A 21,581-nucleotide genomic window follows, 5' to 3' on the forward strand; every position below is an offset into this window, starting at 1 on the left:
GACATTTACCTTGTAACTGTTACTTGCTTTTCGCAAAGAAGCACAGTTACAGGGCCATCGCGGAAGGATTGAGTCGCTCGTAATTGAAATTCAGCTGATATAAAAAAAGGCGTGCAAGCACGCTGAACATGGCCGCATAACTCGTTATCAGCTTGCAAATCGGTTTTCCTCAACACGCCTGCAGTGCAGGGGGTGCTATCAATCTTGCTCTTCCTAAAGCATGCACCCCCCGTTGGGGCCCTCGATATCTTCATACCCGATAAGCTCAACAGTCTGAGACAGCCCCTCTTTCTTTCCCTCCCCCTCTCTGCATTCTGCGATGATAATACGGCTTCGGGTAGGTTTGGGGACCCGCTTTGCCATTACACGACCCGCTAGCGTTGCGGGCGGAGACGATCGGGGCAGCCTTCCATGGCGGAAGGAATCGGGGAGGCTCCCAGGGTCCGTGCGAGTGAAGGCCAAGCAACCCCCGCGGTGGCCGGCCGAGATTAGGCGCAGCGCTAATGATGACGCTTCATCTATCACCGGACCAATTGAAGCGCCGAGCGCCAGGGCGACGGCGGTCTTCAAACATTCGCCGGCTACGGGCCGTCGTGCCTAAGCGATGAGCGCCGGGCCGGAGCATTTTTCACATCCGGCCCCGCTGAATCCCCTTCGCACCCCGCATGCTGCAGCCATGCTTAGCGCTTGCCGCGCCGTCACGAGCTAACGTTATTCTCGGCGACCCCGTTGGCATGACTTCCCGGTGGAATACGCCGGGGGTTCGATGCCTGGAGGTTCCGACGCTCGGAATCCATTCATCTTATCCCCCGAATACATTTCCGAGGTTTTACGCGACATGAGCAACCTTTTGTAGGGGGAGTGGGCACCCTGATCAACTTATTATGCGTGCGGTTTTCTAATGCGCACTCAAGCTTAGTGCATATAGTTGAGCTGTTGTATTTAAGCCTTGCGTCAAAATATGTCTACAGCGAGAAGATAGAGCCGTAACAATATTCGAGCGTAATGTCCTCGTTTCATTGTGGCGAGAACGTACAGCGTTAGAGCCAATTTTACGGGCAGCCTCTTTTCAGAATTTGTCCTGGGTTCTTCGTGTCGCGCGATGCAGTTTAGGTCCGAAAAAAAAAAAAAAACATTGCATAGCAGCTGAACGTCATTAGAATTTGAATGCAGTGTTTAGCGCTAATGTGGATATCTACGCGTTCTCAGATTATTGCAACAATTATATAGGTATATTTGTCATGTGCGCACAGAATGCAGGCTGTTACTTACGCTATCCATAAAAGACGCGCGTGAAAGATATACGCGGGTGGGATGAAGTTCTCGTGTTCGGAATATTCGGTGAAAGAACAAAGCGAAGAAAGAAAAAAAACTGCCGCCCCCGGGAGGGCTCGAACCTCCAACCTTTCGGTTAACAGCCGAACGCGCTAGCCGATTGCGCCACGGAGGCAGGACGTCCGCGCCTCCGTTATAACCGCAGATGAAGATGCGTATATACAGCTGTGAGGGGCGTGACGGTGAAGTCACGTAATCATGCGCCAGCTGCGAGCTCTCTCAAAGCCTGCGTCATCGCGCTAGCGGCACGGCCTGGGTTGCAGTCAGCAGCTATCACACGAACAGTGTGCACTGTTTGCTCCCACACGATGACGATAATGACGACGTGTCTAACAGTACTTCCAGTTTCTTTTAATAGACACGTGCGTGGCATAGTGTTCTGAACCGGTGAGACCTCCCTCGAAATTGTTTGCTTAACTTTATTTGATTGATTGTGCGCTTTAAGGCGGCGACACTACACAGGCGATGAGGCGTGCTCCGATGAGGCGCGCTCCGGGCTCCGGATTAATTTGGACCACCTGGGGACCATTAACGCGCGCCGAAATCTTAAACACACGGGTGTTTTCGCTTTTCGCTTCTATCAGAAAAGCGGCCACCGCGGCCGGTTTGGTTAAATTAACGCCATGTGGAATAGAACAAATAGTAATTAAGTCGCAGAGACCACTTTCCTGGTTCCCGTATCAATTAGAATAGTCGGTGATAGCACGGGGCTGTGACGGTCGCTGAAGATAGCGGTTTCTGCGATAGGTATGCCGAGTCACTTATTTCCGATAAAAAGTGGCCTTTGCACTTGGTGTGATAGTTCCTTAGAGCAATCTCCTGGCAAGGTTTCCTCATCGGAGGGTTTGTGTGTGTCACGTTGTGTGTTCTGAGTTACTTCGTGCTCTTCGATGCACTAAAAAGATAAAAACAAAAATACTCGACGCCGAGTATAATTGTGAGCCCCTGCAGAAATGCTGAACTGCGAAAAACCTTTTTGTAATCTTTAGTTTTGTGTTCAGCGCGGCACGCGTCGTTATGCCGACGATGAACACGCCGTGGGACACACTGCATCGGACACACGTCTCCCGCTGGGCCCAGAAATCCAGTCCCGCTTGCGACATACTACAGCCAGCTGGCACTGTGAGACTCACACGTCACAATCCCGCGTGAAAATCAAGTGCTATTTTCGTTCCAAAAGTTAATATCTCACATGAAGTTCATTGAAATTGTTAATTTTCTATGGTCTCTTTCTCTAAACAAGAATGGATAAGACACTTTTTGGACCTCATTAGTCGGGCAAGTGTCTTCGATCTTGTTGAAATGGTTAAGTATACACGGTAACATGGGTGGAGGGACCAGAAAAGACGGCCGATCTAATCTAGGAACAGGCCATAGATGCATACATTATGTCCAGCCGAGAAACTGTCAAACTCCAATGCATTCACTTGTATCTTATCGAGTTTTCCCTCCACTATTTTTAAACAAGTTTGCTTGAATGCTTTAACATAAAAATGCACTTTGCGGGACCCGAGGGAGTGTGAGGAGGAGGAGGAGGGGTGCAGCGTTGCTGAGCTCAAGGCATCGCATAGGAGTTGAGCTAGTCCCCTAAAGTCAACCCCCTCCCCCCTCTTCATATAGGGTTGTTTCATAACTTATTGTGATTCGTCAATTGAGTAAGTGTACCAGTATAAAAATTAGATACATGACTGTGGTAACGGTAGACGTGTAGAACACTCACAATTTTCGTACTAGCACCGCACCGCGTCCTCGCGAGAGCAAAGCGTCGGCGGTACGTGAACGGTGATTGCATGAACACGGCAATCAAGGAACGGCATTCAGACAATTGCGCCCAGAGAACGCAATGTACTCCTAGCTTACGGCGCCTCTTTCAATCAGAAGCAATGCAGTCCCAGCTTACGGCGCCTCTTCGCAATCACCGGTCATATTTGGTTTCCCGTCCGTTTGCATCACCGCCCGCATCTCTTACTGCGAGGGGTGTGTTTGCTCCGACCTCGGACGTGCGCAACCCTAACCACTCAGAAATGAATTCACCTGCGCCCTTGGCATCGGAGCCTCTAACGGCAAATGTCAGCATCTGCTGAGCGTGTGTACTGATTTTTTTCTACCTTTATTTTTGCTGGAGAAGCAATCCGTGAGACGTAAGCCCTCTTAGAACATCGTTAGGATTTATTACTACTAACAAGGAAAGCTGTAATGATTCTGGACATTAGACTCACATGCGCACACGCGGTACAAAAGCTGTCACGTACGAATAAACTCGAAAATGTCCAGTGATTTTGTTTTGACGGCTTACAGCTATTATCGTGCACTGATGGCGGCAGACTCCTGGCATATGTCAACTTTCATGTGACTCCGACCGCTTCTTGGACTCGTTTAAGTGTATACCGGGTGCTGAAAGCGAAGCTCCAAATCGGGATACCCGAATTCAAAAACTGCGGCTCATAAACCTAAAAAAACGTCCTGCTACGCGCTGCCATCTGGTTGGACATCAACATTTCCAGGCAACCTTCAATCAAACAAAGATGACAAGCTCTATAGCCCTTGGAGACACGAGCTTTCCGATCGTTGCTGACACGCATGAGCCCTTCAGATGCCTTGCTTAATCCTCTTAAGAATTTCAGTATTCACCGAAGTCGGCTGTATACTACAGGCCGTGCTCACCTGGGCAGGGTGGTGGAACCGGTATAAACGTTTAGTGTCATCGCCAATAATGTGAGAAGGCTTTTTTCAGCTTCAACTGCAAATTATGTGTTGATGGCAGAATAGGGAAACATCTGGACGCAATAGTTAGCGACTCCACAGTACACTTGTAGACGAGCAAGCATTCGTGCCATAAGGAACTGTACGCAGTGGCCGTGCATGGAGAATAGAGCACTGCGCCGTCCTGTGCTAATTAAAGGGCCTCTGAAACACTTCCCATGAACGTTGTCACTCTTTCCTTCGGGTATGGAATCACTGCTAAAGATATATAGCTATCGCTTGCACGGAGTATATATAGTTTCTTAGTAAGTATACTAGAAAGAAAACTGCACCTGGGAATCCATGTCGTTGAAAGGGGTTATGGGAAGATCCCAGCTTCTGGCTTGGGCTTGGCATGGCAATTGGATTTTCAAGAGGTTTTTTGTATTTGCTTTCTTCACTATGCATTAACACGTCTACTAGCTACGAGGTAGACGAAATCCTCCCTGTTCTGTGGTAGCCGTCAGCCGTGGCAACAGCGTGGTCGGTGAAAGAGCAGACAATGCGTGATCGTACCCAACGTTGGTCATGCCGGTGTCGAACGAACGTATGACTGACCGGGTAATATGCCGCCGCGAAAGTTGCAGCTGACGAAAAAAAAGAAAACAAACGTACTTCGACGAAGACCAGATACGACAGATACGGGCGCCTGTATCTGTCCTATCTTGTTGTCTTCGCCCACTACTGTTTAACCCCACGTTTTCTTTTTTCTTCAAGTATGAATCAACTCGATCAGCAACAAGTTTTGTTAAAGTGTAGCGGACGGTCGGTGCACCGGTTCGCAACGAAGGCGACGTTTTCATTGATTGATTGTAGTGTTTAACGCGCCGACGCAACGCAGGCGATGAGGCGCACCGTGGTGGAGGGCTCCGGATTAATTTTGACCACCTGGGTATCTTTAACGTGCGCCGAAATCTCGTACACACTGGCATTTTTAAAGCAAAGCTTTCTACCTCTACCCCCCAAGGGTTCTTTCGCGACCGTTGGTGTCACCAGAAAACTCCAGCGAACAAATAAAAGAATTTACTGGTACCGCCGGGAATCGAACCTGGAACTAATAGACTAACAAAGTGAGAGCCCGTTGTCTTACCGATTTAGCTACGAGCCCACGCGAAGACGGGAAGACAAATGGTGTACTCACCAAGCACATCTACAGGTTTACCCCCTGTCTTCTCGCTGAATGCCACGTGAAAGCGTCACACGACCCCTCACGCCCGTCTAGCGGCCCTGTGCGCACCTTGCTCATGTGCTGAGAGTTACAAAAATTAAAGGAATCTCGCACCAATCCATGGAATCTCACTTTTAGTACGCTAATGTGCTAAAGCCTGTGGCCTCCAGTATTCACGTAAAAAATCCCAGCTTCTTGTCGTCCGCCCTCACGCCAAATCAAGGAATACATTCAAATACTCCTTGATGACCAGGCCATCACTCCAAGCCCCAGCATCAAGATCCTGGACCTACATCTCGAGGATAACACCAAGAGTGACGTCTCCTTGTAGCGCCTAAAAACAGCATTAATCAAATCATACACATGATCAGGCGAGTTGCCACCAAGAAGCGAGGCCTAAAGGAATCTGGTAGCTTTCGATTAATTGAAGCTTTTGTCCTCTCGAGAGTCACTTAGGTCAACCCCCTGTCTTCTTCTCGACGAGGAAGACATAGAGATGCTTTATATAATGATTAGAAAGGCGGTTGAGCAGGCCATTGGTCTTCTCATGAGTGCGTCCACACTGAGGCTGCTTAGCACGGCTCCACAACACGGTGGAAGAGCTGATAGAAGGCCATCTTTCTAACCAGAAGGTCCGACTCAGAACTGCAGTGGGTAACCGCATGCTTCACCAGATTGGCTGGGCAGCCCAGAAAGTCACTCCGCTTGACGTACTCTCAGACTCTTGGTGACTAAAACTGAAGATGCTCCCTTTGCTTAGAAATATGAACCCCTCACATGACGAGGGTCACCGAAAAGCACGGGCTCAAGCGCTAAACACCACCCTCGGTTGGGCTCATGCAGTTATCTACAGAAACTTCTCCAAACATCGAGGGCAGCAACACGCCATCATCGTGGCTACCTCCAGAACCAGCCTCCTTGCGTGTACCTCGCTTAGGACCCAACAAATGACGGCAGCAGAAGAGGCAGCCATCACTTTGGCTCTCACTCAACCAGGGGTTCGGAGGGTAGTCACCAATTCCCAGCAATCCTACTGGAATTACCAGTCGGGGTGGGTGTCCTGACCTGCACTGTGCGTGCTAAAAAACCACTCCCCAAAGGGTTCCATTCAGCTCATCTGGACACCCCCTCACGCTTCAATGGAGGGCAACAAATACGCCCACCCAACAAGCCTGCGCTTTTACCTCCCGTGCTATGGAGCTGCACGAGGACAGTCACCCGCTTGTCACGTCCAGGGAGATAATCCAGCATTATCGCCTTCTGAGACAGACCGTACTGTCACGATCTAGACCCGGGTTCGTGAACCTGTGAGGGTAGGGGTACCCTCCAGCCGAGAGACGACATGCAGCGTGCTGGTGGTGACGGTGACTGATCCCCGAGCAGCCGTGCTCGGCGGTGTTTATTGCCTGGCCACACACAATGTTGCCCACCGAGCCTGGTGGGGCCACTGAACTTAGCGGCCAACGAATATCAGGGATGGGGGGCGCCACACACATGTCACACGTACCTTCTCCTTACCCTGACCTTTCCAGAGAACAACAAACTACCCTACGGCTCATATAATCCGGGCTCCTTCCCACAGCCTACGCGTATTCACTTAATGCCCCCGAAACGCTACGACGCTGAATGTAAATTTTGCTCAGAAGTAGGAACACCCAGCCCCGTAATCGGGGTGTGCGACTTTAGCCCTGAGCACCCTCCTCTCTTTCCGTCAACTACCCATAAGAGCAATGGGATATGCTACTCTCCAGGCCCTCTCTACCTACCCAGCTTCAGCGGGTGGACAGAACACAGGCCGCGCGGGCTGCATATGGGCCCCACAGAAGAAGGAATCACTCCCCAGGGCTGCACTCTGGGCCGTTCAGAAATCTGAACAGCAGTATTTCTTCCTCCTCCTTCTCAGCCGCAAGTCTCGTCGTCTCCGTCCGCGGCGCAGAGACGGAGAAGTCAGATAGTCTAACACCGGGTTGGAGCTTACTTTGATTTTATAAAAAAAAGTTTCCACTCTTGTGCTACACCAATACAACTCAACCAAACACCGTTCATGCATCATGCATTGAGGTAACCTTACCGAGAATATCTATTTGAAGTAATAAATGGTGTGGTTAAGTGCACTTCTCTCTGGTTTTACTATTTGTAGAGCGATGTGAGTGATTTTAAGTGACGTCGCATGAGTAATCGTTATGGGTGCCGTTTGCAGCTTTGCTTTCCAACCACATTCACGGGGTGGATTGGCGCGATTTTTTTTCTTTTCGCCTCCATCAGAAAAGCGGCCGCCGCGGCCCGAAATCGAACGCGCGACCTCGTGCTCAGGAGCACAACACCTTAGCCACTGAGACACCGCGGCGGGTGCGACGTCTTCATAGGCGCTCTCAAAAACATTTCCAAGCTCTTTAAACAAGTTATTATTCGAAATAATTGTAAAATTAATAAAAGAAGAGTCTCTAATAAGTTCCCCCAAAATATTAACATTGTTGTTAACTACCAGCTTGCTATCCAGAATAGTAGGCACAACCATCGCGGCAAAAATACGCTTTAATTCCTTTGTGCTTAGCTGTAAAACCGTCTGTTTTATTTCCCGCTTATATAATAACACACCATTATTTGCGTTTTTGTGGCACTGTGATCGAGTGTAAGGCCATTAAAACGTTTCAATCCAAGCCAACTATGAAACTAAGGCGAGCGCACGATATAATGGCGGCCCATGACGACACAGACGGCCTTGATGTGAGCCGCATATACGCTACCGCCAGATTCCTCTCTAGTGTATTAGTCAGAAACTCTATGGCACGGAGTGGCACTGCGTGATTTCCTCGTCGCAGCAGATACACCTTCCATTTCTGCTTTGCTTTTGTGGCTTTCTTATGAAAGTGGCTATCGAATGCGTTCATTGCTGTAGCTGAAGGAAAGGCGGCCAAGAGCCGCTACGTCGCTTTAATGACGTAATTACAGCGGTCGAAAAACGACAAGACCGGGAAAGGGAGAAAAATCTTTCGGGCTTGTTTTTAGCTGGTGGGCATAGAACCGCAATTTTTTGCTGATGAAGTTTTGCGACCCCCTAATCTAAGTACTGGATGTGTTGGTTGACTGCGTTCTGCCATCATTGAAGATTTCGAACAGAATTTTAAAAGGTGTTGCAGGGTCCCTTTAAGGCACCACGGGCCGGCTGCTTCGCTGCGCTACCCGACTCGGGTCCGGTCCGGTCCGACTGGAAGATCCTCCACGGACACCAGGCCCGTCTGTGCGAGTGTTTGTGCAGTGGAAACAGCATATTCAATTGTATTGTCGTCTTTCTTAGTTTTTTTTTTTAATTTTTACTTGCAAGTACGTAGGTAGCGGAGTGACTCGTTCAGATCCACAGAGTCGCAAACTTTTGGTGCTAAGACAACAGGGAAGTAGATGTAGCTTAAATCACCGAACAATATGCGGAGGGGTACTCCGGCGATGTAGCATAAGACGCGAAAAACAGAGGCGTTGCTGCTAGGGAACTTTCTATAGATACGTGAAACGCATACAAAGCAGGGTAACTCCGGGTTCAGACTGTTGCCGCAACTGTCGTAATAACTTTAAAGAATGACGTCATTTCGCGTCTCTGCTAACCGAACGGTGGGACACCCCATTTTCTACGTCCATAGCTAACGATATGGTTTTGCGTCAGTAGTCTGAACATAGCATAATTCTAATAGCACACGCGTCTTAAGCCGCTGGTAACTTTCAATTTCTCTGTGATGTAGTCTGAACATAGCATGATTCTAATAGCATACGCGTCTTAAGCCGCTGGTAACTTTCAGGTGCTCTGCGACGTCACAACACCTGCTTGTATAATCCAACCCAATTCCATCCAAACAGGTAGACGCTTTCGTCTCTCAGCATGTACAGCGTCTATCGAAGCATCTGAGGCTTCCACAGCAACTCACGACTTTCCACAATGTTCCAAAATTTTGTTTGAGTGATATCACGTCAGCCGCGCTTCTTTCCCCCTCACACACCATCACTTCACTTTGAAGCTGACCGTAAAATCTAGGGTTTGACGAATGGCGTCAGATAGTGTAAAAAATTTACATAAAAAAGGGATCACCGACCAAAGGTTGTCTGTTAAAAAGAGACATTTCGGTTGACCAATGGCAGCTGGTTCACTGAGCGGTTTGTTCCTTTGGCGGCTCAGTGAACAAGGCTTCCGTATGGAAGCCAAAACGTCTATTTTTAACGGAGAACCTTTGGACGGCGATATTTCTTGACTGTGAATCGAGTTGATCATGTGTGTTTTCCTCTCTGCTGGCATTGACGTATGGGCCGCGCAAGTGCCACAAAAGTGCTAGGCGAGTAGCCAGCCTGTAAGAACGTTTCACCAAAAAAATCAGACGCCAGAAGAGCGTCTGCTGGGCTTCCTAGTAAGCCTGAAGGGAAAGAAAGGAACGACAGAATTTCCCACGGGGCCACACTCGAAATAATGGGAAAGGCACGGACAAAGGTAAGGTAGTCTCTCTGAGTTTCTTTCATTGTATACGCGAGAGTACGCAGCCTTGAAGAACTTCGGCATTTCTCTGGTGGGATTAGGCTTACGAATGCTGCCTTGTGTATGGCATGTCGTTCTCAGGAGAAACAACCATCATACAAGTCGCAAGTCTGATAATGTTCCCTCCGGTGGAAGCTTCAGCGAGAGATATTGTCTCCCACAGCCGCTGATATAATCCCCACCACATTCGCCTCTCTCGGCACGAAGCCATTATCTCTGGAAGCGACAGACCAACTCATACCTGAAGCATACTAACACGCCCACCTCAACAAAATCTACCCTACCCAATGCCGCATGACCTTCGCCCGCTGCCCATTTCTTGGCATCCTGTACCACCTGGTACGGGAGCACCACCAATACCCGTCGTTATCACCCATCATCAAGCCTGCCTACGATCAGTGGGTGGACACGCTGACTAGCTCGGACCTTGCGGCGCAACGCCAAGCCGTCGCCAAAGCCCGGGAAGCGGCCAGGACCAGGGCACCCCGGACTAAAGACACCACCCATAGGCCTGATCCCCCGGCCACCTAGCGCCAAACTTGCTCGTTTCTATGAACCGTTTATTCTCCCTCTCTTCCGTCCGATTGATGATGAACGCTTTCGGCGTTGCTGGATTCGGAGTGAAGCACGCAGACCAGCGAAGGGAGACTTACCATTTTTCAGATGTTTCGTACATCCGAACCCTAGAAAACTGGAGCTGGTCTCACGAGCAAGCTGTGCTGGCCGTTCAAAAAGCCGGTCGGACCGATGTTAACCCCATCGCAGTTGTTTCAGTCTTCTATAAGCTTGCCGTGTCGGGGTTGGCCAAACATGAAAAATCTGAGTTGTACTTTTTCTTCTTGTGAAAATATAAAAAGCTACCGAATACGACACAATTGCAATGATTAAAAACGACAGGTAGAGTACGAAGCGCCTCTAACAATTTGTACTAAACAAATCTGACCTTGAGAAAAAACAAAAGTTGAGAGTAAAACAACACAATTAGCCTAAAAAGCCATAACTGCATTCTAAATCGCTCTACACGATTGCTCTGAAAAGCTTTGCACCACTATCACGCAGTCGTAATGAATTCTACTTCACACTTGATTCTGTACGTTTACAGAGTTTCCTAGAGGCTAAAACTGGTTGCAACTGGAGCCGGGGTTACCACGGTTTGGGCAGCAAAGGTAACGCGGAAAAATCTGCCACAAAATCCTGCTCAAACAAACAGGCACAATAGTTCGTTGATTGCCAATAAAGAGTAATGCATGGCATACCAGTGTCTTGCGGCAGGTCGTATAAAGGTCAAGCAGGCCACTGCCTGAATGACCGACTTCGAAGCACGCCTGTACTTTGGAAACTGGAACAGGCAGTAGTCTTGCCTTCAATTGCGCGAAGTCTGGATGTACGCCATTCCTTGGTCACACACGTGTACAAAGATACGAGAAACAAAGCGCCAGTGAGATCTTCGAAGCCCACGCAATCCACACGCGAAAGGAGTTGTTCTTCCAGCACGACGTCAGTCTATTAGCTGTAAAAAGAGCGTGAATGTCTTCATCAGCGAGTGTAGATCTCGCGCATGTGCTTTGCACTGTGCAACTGACAGCGTTCTTTCACACTGCACGCTTACATTTGTATCATAAAGACGATAGTCTTTCTTGGGCTACTTAAACCTGACAATTTTGGTCTGCCTGTGCTGCCGGCCGGCCGGCCAAAAGTTGATTGATTGATTGATTGATTGATTGATTGATTGATTGATTGATTGATTGATTGATTGATTGATTGATTGATTGATTGATTGATTGATTGATTGATTGATTGATTGATTGATTGATTGATTGATTGATTGATTGGGAGGTTTAACGCGCAAACTGATGAGGCGCGCCGCAGGGGAGTGTTCTGGGTTAATTTTGACCACCAGGGGTTCTTTAACGTGCGCCGGAATCTCGTTCACACAGGTGTTTTCGCTTTTCGCCTCCATCAGAAGAGCAGGCACAGCGGCCGGGATTAGAACTAGCGTCCTCGGGGTCAGCACCGTAAATGCGGCCAAAAGTTAAATGAATTCTGAAAGGAGCAGTTAAGGCACAACCTTCTCGAACCCATAAATCTGAAAACATACTTCATACCTTGCAAAATTGTTGAGCAAAAAGAAAACTATTACGCACATTTGAAGCACAGGTGGTACTCGCAGTGTTCTTTAAAGCAAATACGAAAACACGCGCTGAAAACAATATTTTGACCCCAAAACACAAATAGAGCTTGCACGAGCCTGGACCTCGTGGCAGTGGGCCGAGTTCAACAGTAACAGAACGTTCCAGTAGATGACGCGAGCAGGGGAACGCGGGAAAATTGAATTGACTTGAGCAAACCTCCTCCCTGTTGATCGCGGGAGGAGCGAAAAGGAAGGGGAAGAGCGTGGGACGTGCGCGGAGAAAGAGGAGAGAGTCATTCACGTGGCAGAGGCGGCAGACGGCTATCGTCTTTCGTCGACATTTACAACGCAGTGAGCAGATGTCGACGCAGAAGTGAAGCAGATGTAGAAGTGAGCAGGTTAGCACGAAGACGACGACATAACCGTGTACCCTGGGCTCGCGTGCTGAATTGCGTCAGTTATTTTCGCTGAGATCTGACCGGCTGTCTCACCTCTCCGTTTTAGGCGCCGCGCCTTATAAATCGACGCAACACCGTACGGCCGATCTTGCTTGCGTCTATCGGGACGGAATGATATACACACCCAGTGTTCAAGCATTTTATCACCTGTGTTTTGGCCGGACGGTTTAATGCGGTGAGGAAGAGACCAATATGTCGAACCAAAAAATTACGGGTTCGGTTACGGTTCAGGTTCGGGTGTATTCATTTCGTTCCGGTTCAGTTCCCGTTCGACTAAATCACGTACCGAACCGGTTCGCGAAACGGTTCGATGAGGTGAATTATCAGCTAAGTGAGAAGACAATGTTTAGTAGTTTAAAACGACCATAAAAACAAAATACAAACACAAATTACAAATACTGCTTTTTACTAATGCAGGGGTGCAATTTCAAAAAAACAAATTTAAGTGAATGGACCAGATAGTAAAGAAAACAGACGGAGTATTGAGGATTCACTAGCCGCTCTCTCACTCAGCCGTTATTTCATCCTAGGAGCTATGTTTCCACAAGAGGTTGGGCAGTTGTTCCTGGTCGATATTTTTTTATTTTTGCTAAAAATTTATGGATAGCTCCTTGTGCACAGGGCTTAAGATTTATTTATTCATTTATTTATTTAAACAATACTGCGGGCCACGAATGGGTCTAAGCAGGAGTGGCGGTGTTACATTGTGTTAAGACCAGTTACACAATTCCTAGCGGGCAAAAAAAAAAAAAAAACCTGTGAACAAGGCAGTACAAACTTATTCGGTACATATGTGAAAAATTCTTTTTTTTTATATCTGAAGCTAATTGAGAAAGAGAAAATTACCATCCCTTTCTTAAAAACGCTGAGAGAAGTGCGAAATCTTTTTCACATTCAAACTGCATGCGTCAAAAGGGCGCCAAAACCTTCGCTGGAAGTGCATCCAACCTTCGCCGAAAGTGCGTCCAATCGATTCTCAAACCTTCAACAGTTCAAATCGCAAAGAAAGAACGAACCCATGCGACGATTTTTTATACCCTAAGTAGACGCATCTACGAATGATCTGAATGTATACAGATACGTGGTTTACAAGATAAAAGTACGCCGTTGTATTCATTTTTCGTGATCGATGCATGTAGTGTTGTCTTACCTAGAACCAGCCCTTTTTCGATATTTTTAAGTAACCGTTTTGACACAATGGAAGCCCAGTTTCACGCATGCGCCGTGAGTCCAGAGCTTATCAGAGCTTAGAGATTATCAGAGCACGCGCCGTGATCTCATCAGAGCTTTTTGATCGACCAACCGATCAACGGGGAAATGCATTATTTTTCAGACAGGACGCAATCGGTCCCAGTAAGAAAGCTATCGCTTCAAAACATTCACTTTCTAAAAACGAAATGGCAAAGCCGGCTCGGCTCACAGACGCGTTGGACGCGTCACGCGAAATTCGACACTTTTAGCAGTGTAAAACACAAGCCCTTGCAGCTATCTCAGCAGATTTGGTTTCTGTTGAGGTTTTGTGTACTTTAAAATGAACTAACACGTGTATTCTTGGTTTCCAGAAGGAATTATTTCCGATAAAAAATTACAAAACATAAAACATTTCAAAATTACATCTAAACAAGCTACGAAGTTCAATTTCTTTGGTCTTATTCTTCATAATTTTCCATTCTTCGTGCCAATTTTAGTTTATGCAGCAAAAATGGTTTACAAAATCCGCTGCACTGTAGGTAAGTCCGCTATTTTGCTTTAATTTGGGAACGAATATAAAAAGAAGGTCATCGTAGATTTTTGTTCGAACTTTCACAAATCGAAGCCAAGGCTGTTTATTATCACATGCCTAAAACATGTTGCATCATTTCTGTAGGTTTTTTAGGTACAACGGCCGAAATCTGACCTTGTTAGTTCTATTGCGGCGACATACCAGAGTAGTTTGTCCGTTCTATTCACCCTGAGAAACTAACGATTATACTAGATATTATATGCAGCGATCACATATTTGGTTATATGAAAGGTCGGGCAAAGGATGGGGCATTTCGAGAAAAATCTACTTCGTTTTGTGGTTATGGGATGTCTCAAAACAGCGAAAAAGAGCACAAATCATTCGACTCTGAAGTGAGCGGGTAATAATTAAAGCGATGGGCTTCTTTTTATTTTCCCGCGAAAGCACGCTTGTCAAAAAATATTGCCGCGTTTGATGCCGAGAAGGTATGCCTGTGCTATGAAGAGCATTATACATTGCAGGACTGCAAAAATATTTTGACCATCTGGAAATAACACTTGTGAAGTTTTTTGCACTTATAGGGGCGCGACCTTTTTAGGAAAATTATGAAATGCAACAAAAAGGGTCGTTTAGGGTGCGGGCCGTCACCGTTGCGCAGTGCAGAAATCTTGCAGCCTGAACGCTCTTGTACAGTTGCAACGACGGCAGGGCAAAATCGATGTTTGATATCGCGTGCAGAATCGAAAGGACTTGATTTCTTTGCCTCAGTCTTGCACTCTGCTCGCGGCAGCAGCAGCAGCAGCATAGCGTTGCAACATTGGTGTGAATCACTTTGCGTATGTCGCGACCACGTATAAAGTGCTCGTAAAGATTGGTCGGCCTTCAAGCGGGAAAGTGCATGAGAAGTTCCGAAGTCGATCTTGCGTTAAAGAGAAAGACCCGTATGGCATTGAGCGGCATTATCAACAACGGATGGTCGAACCGTTTCGTCGTGAACGGCTAACCATTATTTATTTTTTCAGTTCCGGTTTGGGTTCAGCGGGCTCAAAAAAATGACGGTTCGGGTTCCGCTTCACTTCCGGCAAAAATGCCGGTCGAGTTCCTGTTCGGTTTGCTTCCGGTTCGACACCCTGGAAGAGACGACAGACAAACACAAGGAACATTTCTCGCTTAAGTAGGCCTACAAAGATACTATCGTCTTTAAAAATCGTTAGTATTACCCGCATGCGGCGGCCGCTTTTCTGATGGAGGCGAAAAGCATGAACTTCCTCGTGTTCGAGATTTCGGCACACGTTAAAGATCCCCAGGTGGTCAAAATTACTCCGGGGCCCTCCACTACGGCGCGTCATCGCCTGCGTTGCGTCGACGCTTTAAACCCGTCAATCAATCAATCAATCAATCAATCAATCAATCAATCAATCAATCAATCAATCAATCAATCAATCAATCAATCAATCAATCAATCAATCAATCAATCAATCAATCAATCAATCAATCAATCAATCAATCAATCAATCAATCAATCAATCGTTAGTAAACAAGGTCTAACAGGTTCTACAAACATTTTGCATAGAACTGGTGCTTTTTCATCTCTGTTTGGTGGAAACATGCGCTAGCTCATTGTCACGGTAGACACAAGAGTGAAATGAACCTACGAACGAAGTAGCGCCCCTATCGCGTTAGCCTTTCCATTGTGTTCCGCGTGTTTCTCACCCCAAATAACCATTGTTGATCCCAATGGAAATCCTATTGCACCAATCTGCGCACTTGCTGATAAAAAAAGAAAAAAAAAATCTAGCTCCTCCCGCCAAATTCGCGAAATGGAAGCGATAATCCAGACCGCTCATCCAAAGGATGACAACACAACTTCTTTTGCGAAACAACCCCCGTGGAAGCGGCCATAAGTTAATCCGAGGGTCAAAGTTCACATCCTGGAGGAGAACGGGACCGGGCAGTCACGTTCTCCTCCTCCGCCGCAAGCGTGCCAGTTTATCAGCTTCGTCACCCGCAGAACTTTCCCAAAAAGCCGAGCAAGTTGGCCCACAAGAGATCTCCGCGGCGGAGCAAGAAGGAGGGCTCCTTCTCCTTGCCCCCCCCCCCCCCCCCCCACCCCGAGACGTAGAAGCGGATCAAGCATGGCCCCGGGGCAGCGAAGCCGCGAGAGATCGGTGCAGTCACCGGGGGGTGGTGATGGCGGAGGGGGGAGCCTGCTGCGCGAAGAAGCCTTGACTCAGCGCCGCCGATGTCACTGAACTTGCCGGAATGCCGCGCAGGCCGCCACAGCCGCTGGTGCTGCTGCTGTAGGAGAGGTAGCAGCAGCAGAAGTGGGGCTGGGATAGCCCTCGCTGCCTGCCCCAGGCGTCGACCGGCTGCCGCCGCCCGCGGTGAGCCCAGGTCGCCCCTCCCCTTCCCTCCATGTTTTTGCGGCCCTCCCCGTGCCGCCCCCCACGATATCACCTGTGTGGCAGCCGCCTCGACGAAGGTGCGGAGGTTACCGAGGTACGCGCGGTTTCAGGGACCTTTTCAACCGCTATGCGCACCTTCGCGATCGAAGCATTCCGGAGGCTGCTGCGGTGGGTTTGCATTGATTGATAGGTGGATTGACAGCGTGGATTTGCCTCTTCGGCACAATCCCCCGCGTGGTTCTGGACGAAAAGCAGAGGAGGGGTTTAGTTGAGGCACAGGGTCATGGGGTAAGGGTAAAACAAGGTGAATGTTGAGCAATATCAGCTAGGAATAATGCATTGAAAAACACAGGCTGCTAGTCTTTTAAATCACACAGGAAGATTAGGAAACGGTCTCCACTGGTTTTCTTCAAGTTTTTTGCCCCGCTGTTGTAAGCTGTTGACGGCTTCATGGGGGAGATATCTACGTCAATATAAACCAGGGAAGATTCAAGCACACAAGTGCTTTACGGTTGCTTTCGCGGGCCAGGCACAAATTGAGCAGAGTCTGCGACGCTGGTGAAGCTCCAGGTAGTCGGATGTCCTCGCGCTGACAGGAGAATGACAAACGCGCCTCGAAGAAAGCCACTCACTCGCTAGGCCTAATTGCGCAAGAATATGCTGCTGCTGCTGCTGCTGATGATGATGATGATGATGACGATGAGCACAGTGACGGCGAGTTAAGAGTGGCACCTGTGGACCACCCAGAGCGCCATGTAGCCAGCGCATGACCAGTTTGATCGGCATGTTACGTGGCGGTGTTTAAAACACCGAGCTGGACGAAGCAGCGAGGTGTATGGTTAAAGGTCTGTGACGTGTGTTTTACAGAGAAACTGTATAGCGCTACCCCCATTAGTTCAACCGTGTCCGATGACAGGCAACTTTTTGCGGGAAATTTCCTCGCTAAAGCACTGCAGTTCTTTATTTGATATCTTGAAAAAAATAAAACGTACCACTATTGACACTGACGTGGCCCTGTCATTACGCCGAGTTTAACTTACGTGTCATACATGGAGTGTCACACAGTTCAGAGTACCCGTCTGCTATCACTGCTGTAAGTCGTGTTTTATTGGAGCTATCGCGATGTAAATTATTTGACGTCGTACTGCTGAACCAACTGCATAACAATGGGAAGGCTTTTGACTCAGCAGGTATAAATGCTAACTATCAGACAGAGATTGAATGCATATACCATGGAGCCGCTGCTCCTAAGCCATTCCAGCAGCATCGCAAATATACTGTGAAGCAGACCGCGCTATTTTTGTGTGCTTGAATAAAACTGCAGCCTTTCAAAGTTTCTTTGCACTAAAAGTATATATGGTACATTGCCAATTACAAGCAACCGTGTGTTGTGTCGTGCATTCGTTTGGATTCGCTGTCCAACCACATTCACCGTAAGAAGTGGTGCATTTTTTTTTAATTAGGAGATCCCTGCTAACCTTATGTTTTTTTTTTCTAGAATGTGCCAAAAACTGTTGTTTGCGGCAAGATAGCTGCAAGAAAATTTGTATGCCGGTACCTCTCGTTCATATATGCCGCACAGTCGTTGCAATTGCATTCTTGAACCCATATGGTCCCAGTGATGCCGAAATCGGTTAAAAAAATGCTACTCTCAAAATCAGTAGGTGTTCGCTCTTGCAAGATATGCTACGGAGAGCCTTGAAAACATCCAAACCGAAGTCTAATAGATGCTTTTAGCAGCGTTGCATTCTTTCAACGAGCCTTAAACTTATATCCCGTCTCAGTGTGCAAGCGCCAATACCAGGGTGCACAAGCCCTTTCAGGAAGTGAAACCACCTGCACGAGCACGGGAGGATGAGAAGGGCGTTTAAGAAGGCTGAACTTACATGTGTGCGTACCTTTTGCTCCTCGTGTGCTCTGGAATTATCGCGTAACTCCACCCTTTTCGACAATGATGCTCCAGCTCAACTGCCTCAATTTTCAACCCTTTGCATGTCTTGTTCCGTGGCGTTCATTGTAAACACAAAAGAATTGTTTCAAGAAGGCCTATAACCTCGAAACCAGGTGCTGTGGATATACGCGGTTACAGCACCGCGTTACGCAAGCGCATAACGGGAATGAAACCACCTAAACATTTACTTCTGGAACTCTGTTCCCTAAGCTCCGCCTGCTTCTAAGGTGTGCCAACTATTAAAAGCCATGAACAGGCGAAGCGCCCTCCCCTACACTTAAAACAACTTTTTACTTCCCCTTCAAAGTATCTCTGCGTTTAGCGTAGTCATGTATGTTAAGGTTTAACCGACTCGTGACTTCCTTGGCGATCCTATCAGACTGTCAGGGCCTTCGTGGTGGGGGCTTCAACTCAATGCAGCGTTATTCGTAGATAGAGTAAGCGCTTGTCCATTCACTCATTCACCCATTGTAGTGGTATTGCACTTGTTCATTGCACTACTTGATAGATAATAGTGTAGAAACATAACGAAATCAAGAAACAATTGGTATTTTCAATTGCTGACTAAACCTACGCTTCATTATTATAAGGTAGTGTCCATTATCACGGCAACCGTGAGAATTACCGTCAGGAATTTCTCACGGCCGCCGCCTCTGATTGGCTAAGCATGCCACCGGAGCTTCCATGGAACAAATATTTCCAAAAAACTCTGCCACGACTGCTCCGGTGGCGCGAACCATGTAACACTTGCTTTTGAACAAGAAGTATCAAGTTCAAGCCTGGGTTGGCGGAAGTTTATTTTTTTTTTAGCTTTCGGAATTTTCGAAGTTTTCGCTCATGGTGATTTCGTTAATGCTTTTTTAGTCTGGTTGTTATTATACCAGGAGATAGACGCACAGGACTTCTACAATAGTTTGGATTGTGTTTTATATATTGTGTTCTGTGTCGTTTGGTTGGGTTAGGTTAGGTTTGCTGCAGTTTGGCTGGATTTGGGTAGGTTATGATACGTTAGGTTCGGTAACGTTAGGTTAGGTTACGTTAGGTTAGGTTCGGTGAGGTTAGGCTAGGCTAGGTTACGTTGGGAGGAAATATTATTCAACAAATTTTAGGCCAGCCAGCTTTTATGCAAACTGCCGTGAGAATCTACCGTATCGAATTCTCACGGTTGCCATGAGATTAGACGCAGACTTATTATAAAAGATTTATGAATAGCTTTGTAGAGAATCAAATGAATGGCTACAGGCGACCTTATTCCATCTTCATACAGGAGAATAAGCTTGAGTGTCTGGTGAAGGCAATGCGATGCGCAGCATTTTTGTTCCACTCTGCCTGCTACATAGAGGGCGCCCGTCCGAAACAAAATCGCAAACGGTTACGAAAAAAGTGAAGAGCATACAAAAGCTCTCGAAACAGCTGCGGAGGTTACTTCGAACTGCGGGACGAATGACCTCGGAGTTGCAACACTGTGTCTCCTTTCATGCATCTTGTGCTTCTCTCTCTCTTTCGAGCATTTTTATTTGTTCCCAGCGAGAGACGTGCGGCCACCCGCCGTGTCTCTTCGAAGGGAAGCGCTTTCGCAGCGGTGGTCCGAAAGCGTTCTAACGGATGCGAGCACGCGCGTCCACAAACAGTTGCTCCAGTCGTCCAAGAAATGATTGCCACATTGGAGGAACGAAAAGAGGCCCAACAAAAAGTTCCCGAACTTACTACTGATCAGAGCCTCGCTTCTGGCTATGGTGATTACAGCGAGATGGAAACGTTACGATACGGTGCTCAGTTCCAAGTCACGCGATTTATTTTTGGTGCAACGACTCGGGCCAACGAGTTTCGACATCCGAAAGCTCCGGCGCTTACAAGCAGTGTGGGTCACAGCCGGAACTCAGACTGTCTGAGAATAATACGGTATCTTGCTGCAAGGTGGGGTGTAAAAGGGGAGGGATAAGAAGGGAAGAGTTTTGATAAGAGGCCTTTTGCCCTCTTTATATTCCTCTTTTCAAGTGGAGGGCGCGAAACGAGAAAATGCGAGGGCGTAAAATTGGTCCTCCGAACGAATACAGGCCGGCGGAAAGTGCCTGCTGAGCGTTGAGTAAGCGAAGATAACCGCTTCTGCCGCACATTTAACACGTTGCGGAGAGTTCTTTGCTCTCAGAAAGGCAATAAAAACACCTAGCTTCGCTACTATTTCGCCATCCTATATGTTCCCGAATTCCTTAAAAATGCCTTGCCACGCCTTTTCCGCAAAATATTCTGCGGCCGCTTGTCTACCCCACTATAATATCTGTGCCGCCTGGCCGCCTGCATTCTGCCGCCGCGGAACATTAATGGGAAGAGGACCCCGTCTATCTGCGCGTATACGACACCCGGAGGCGATGCTGCTCCGAGGTCGCGCGCGTGTGACATAGCGGCGGCATTGGCGGCGCTGTTTTATAGGTGCGCCGTTCCTGATCGGGCGACTGTTGGCGCAGCAGTCGGGGTGTCACGACCCTTCGGTCCGAAACCTTCTCCGTCTCCCGCTTCACCCGTGGCGGGCCCCCGCGATCGCGGCGAACCGGCCCGACAGGTCCCTACCGCTGCTTTACGAGGCCCCCCAAATCCGCTGGCGCGGCTTGGCCCCTCGTGTTGTATAAGCTGCTCTCGAAGCGAATCCCTCAATGGTTTCGCTGCTTCTGCGCGCTCTGCGTGTTTGTGTGTGCATGCGTCGGACCGGGCACTCCGTGCAGCGACTGGTTTCGCGATATGCTTGCGAAACATTTGTCCAGGGTTAGCGAATGCACGAGCGAAAAGGAGTCGGCTTCGATTGGTTTCCGTCTAACTTTAGATCTTGTTAAGCCGAGTGAAAACATTTGTTCGAGTACAAAAAAAAAAAAAAAAGAAAGGTGGAGAGGGTTTATACCAGCATGATTTGGCGTCCTCTAACATGTTTTATACAACGTGAGGAAAAAATGTAGTAACGCAATCACTGCTAAACAAACCCTGCGGATTTCGCCATGTTCTCTTTTGTAAAGTTGGCTTCCTTCATTACTGCTGTGAAGCATTCGTTACAGAGAGATTTTAAGACCGAGCGGTAGACTGTACACAACCGTGGTCTCCGCCCATATGCAGTATTAAAAATGTCTTTCAGGGCTGGTTGTAGAGCGCCTTAGTTTGTTCCA

At 47.9% G+C, this 21,581-nt stretch overlaps 1 non-coding gene across 1 annotated transcript; it reads right to left on the reverse strand.

Annotated features, from left to right (window-relative positions):
* Positions 1–1,376: 1,376 nt before the first annotated feature.
* Trnan-guu (transfer RNA asparagine (anticodon GUU)) lies at positions 1,377–1,450 on the reverse strand. Its single transcript has one exon. It is a non-coding gene; the product is annotated as a tRNA-Asn (tRNA).
* Between the last annotated feature and the right edge of the window lie 20,131 nt (positions 1,451–21,581).

The sequence above is a fragment of the Haemaphysalis longicornis genome, unplaced genomic scaffold, assembly GCF_048455015.1.
Source record: "Haemaphysalis longicornis isolate Haplotype H1 unplaced genomic scaffold, Haemaphysalis longicornis Haplotype H1 scaffold_9, whole genome shotgun sequence".
NCBI classification, from domain to species: domain Eukaryota; kingdom Metazoa; phylum Arthropoda; class Arachnida; order Ixodida; family Ixodidae; genus Haemaphysalis; species Haemaphysalis longicornis.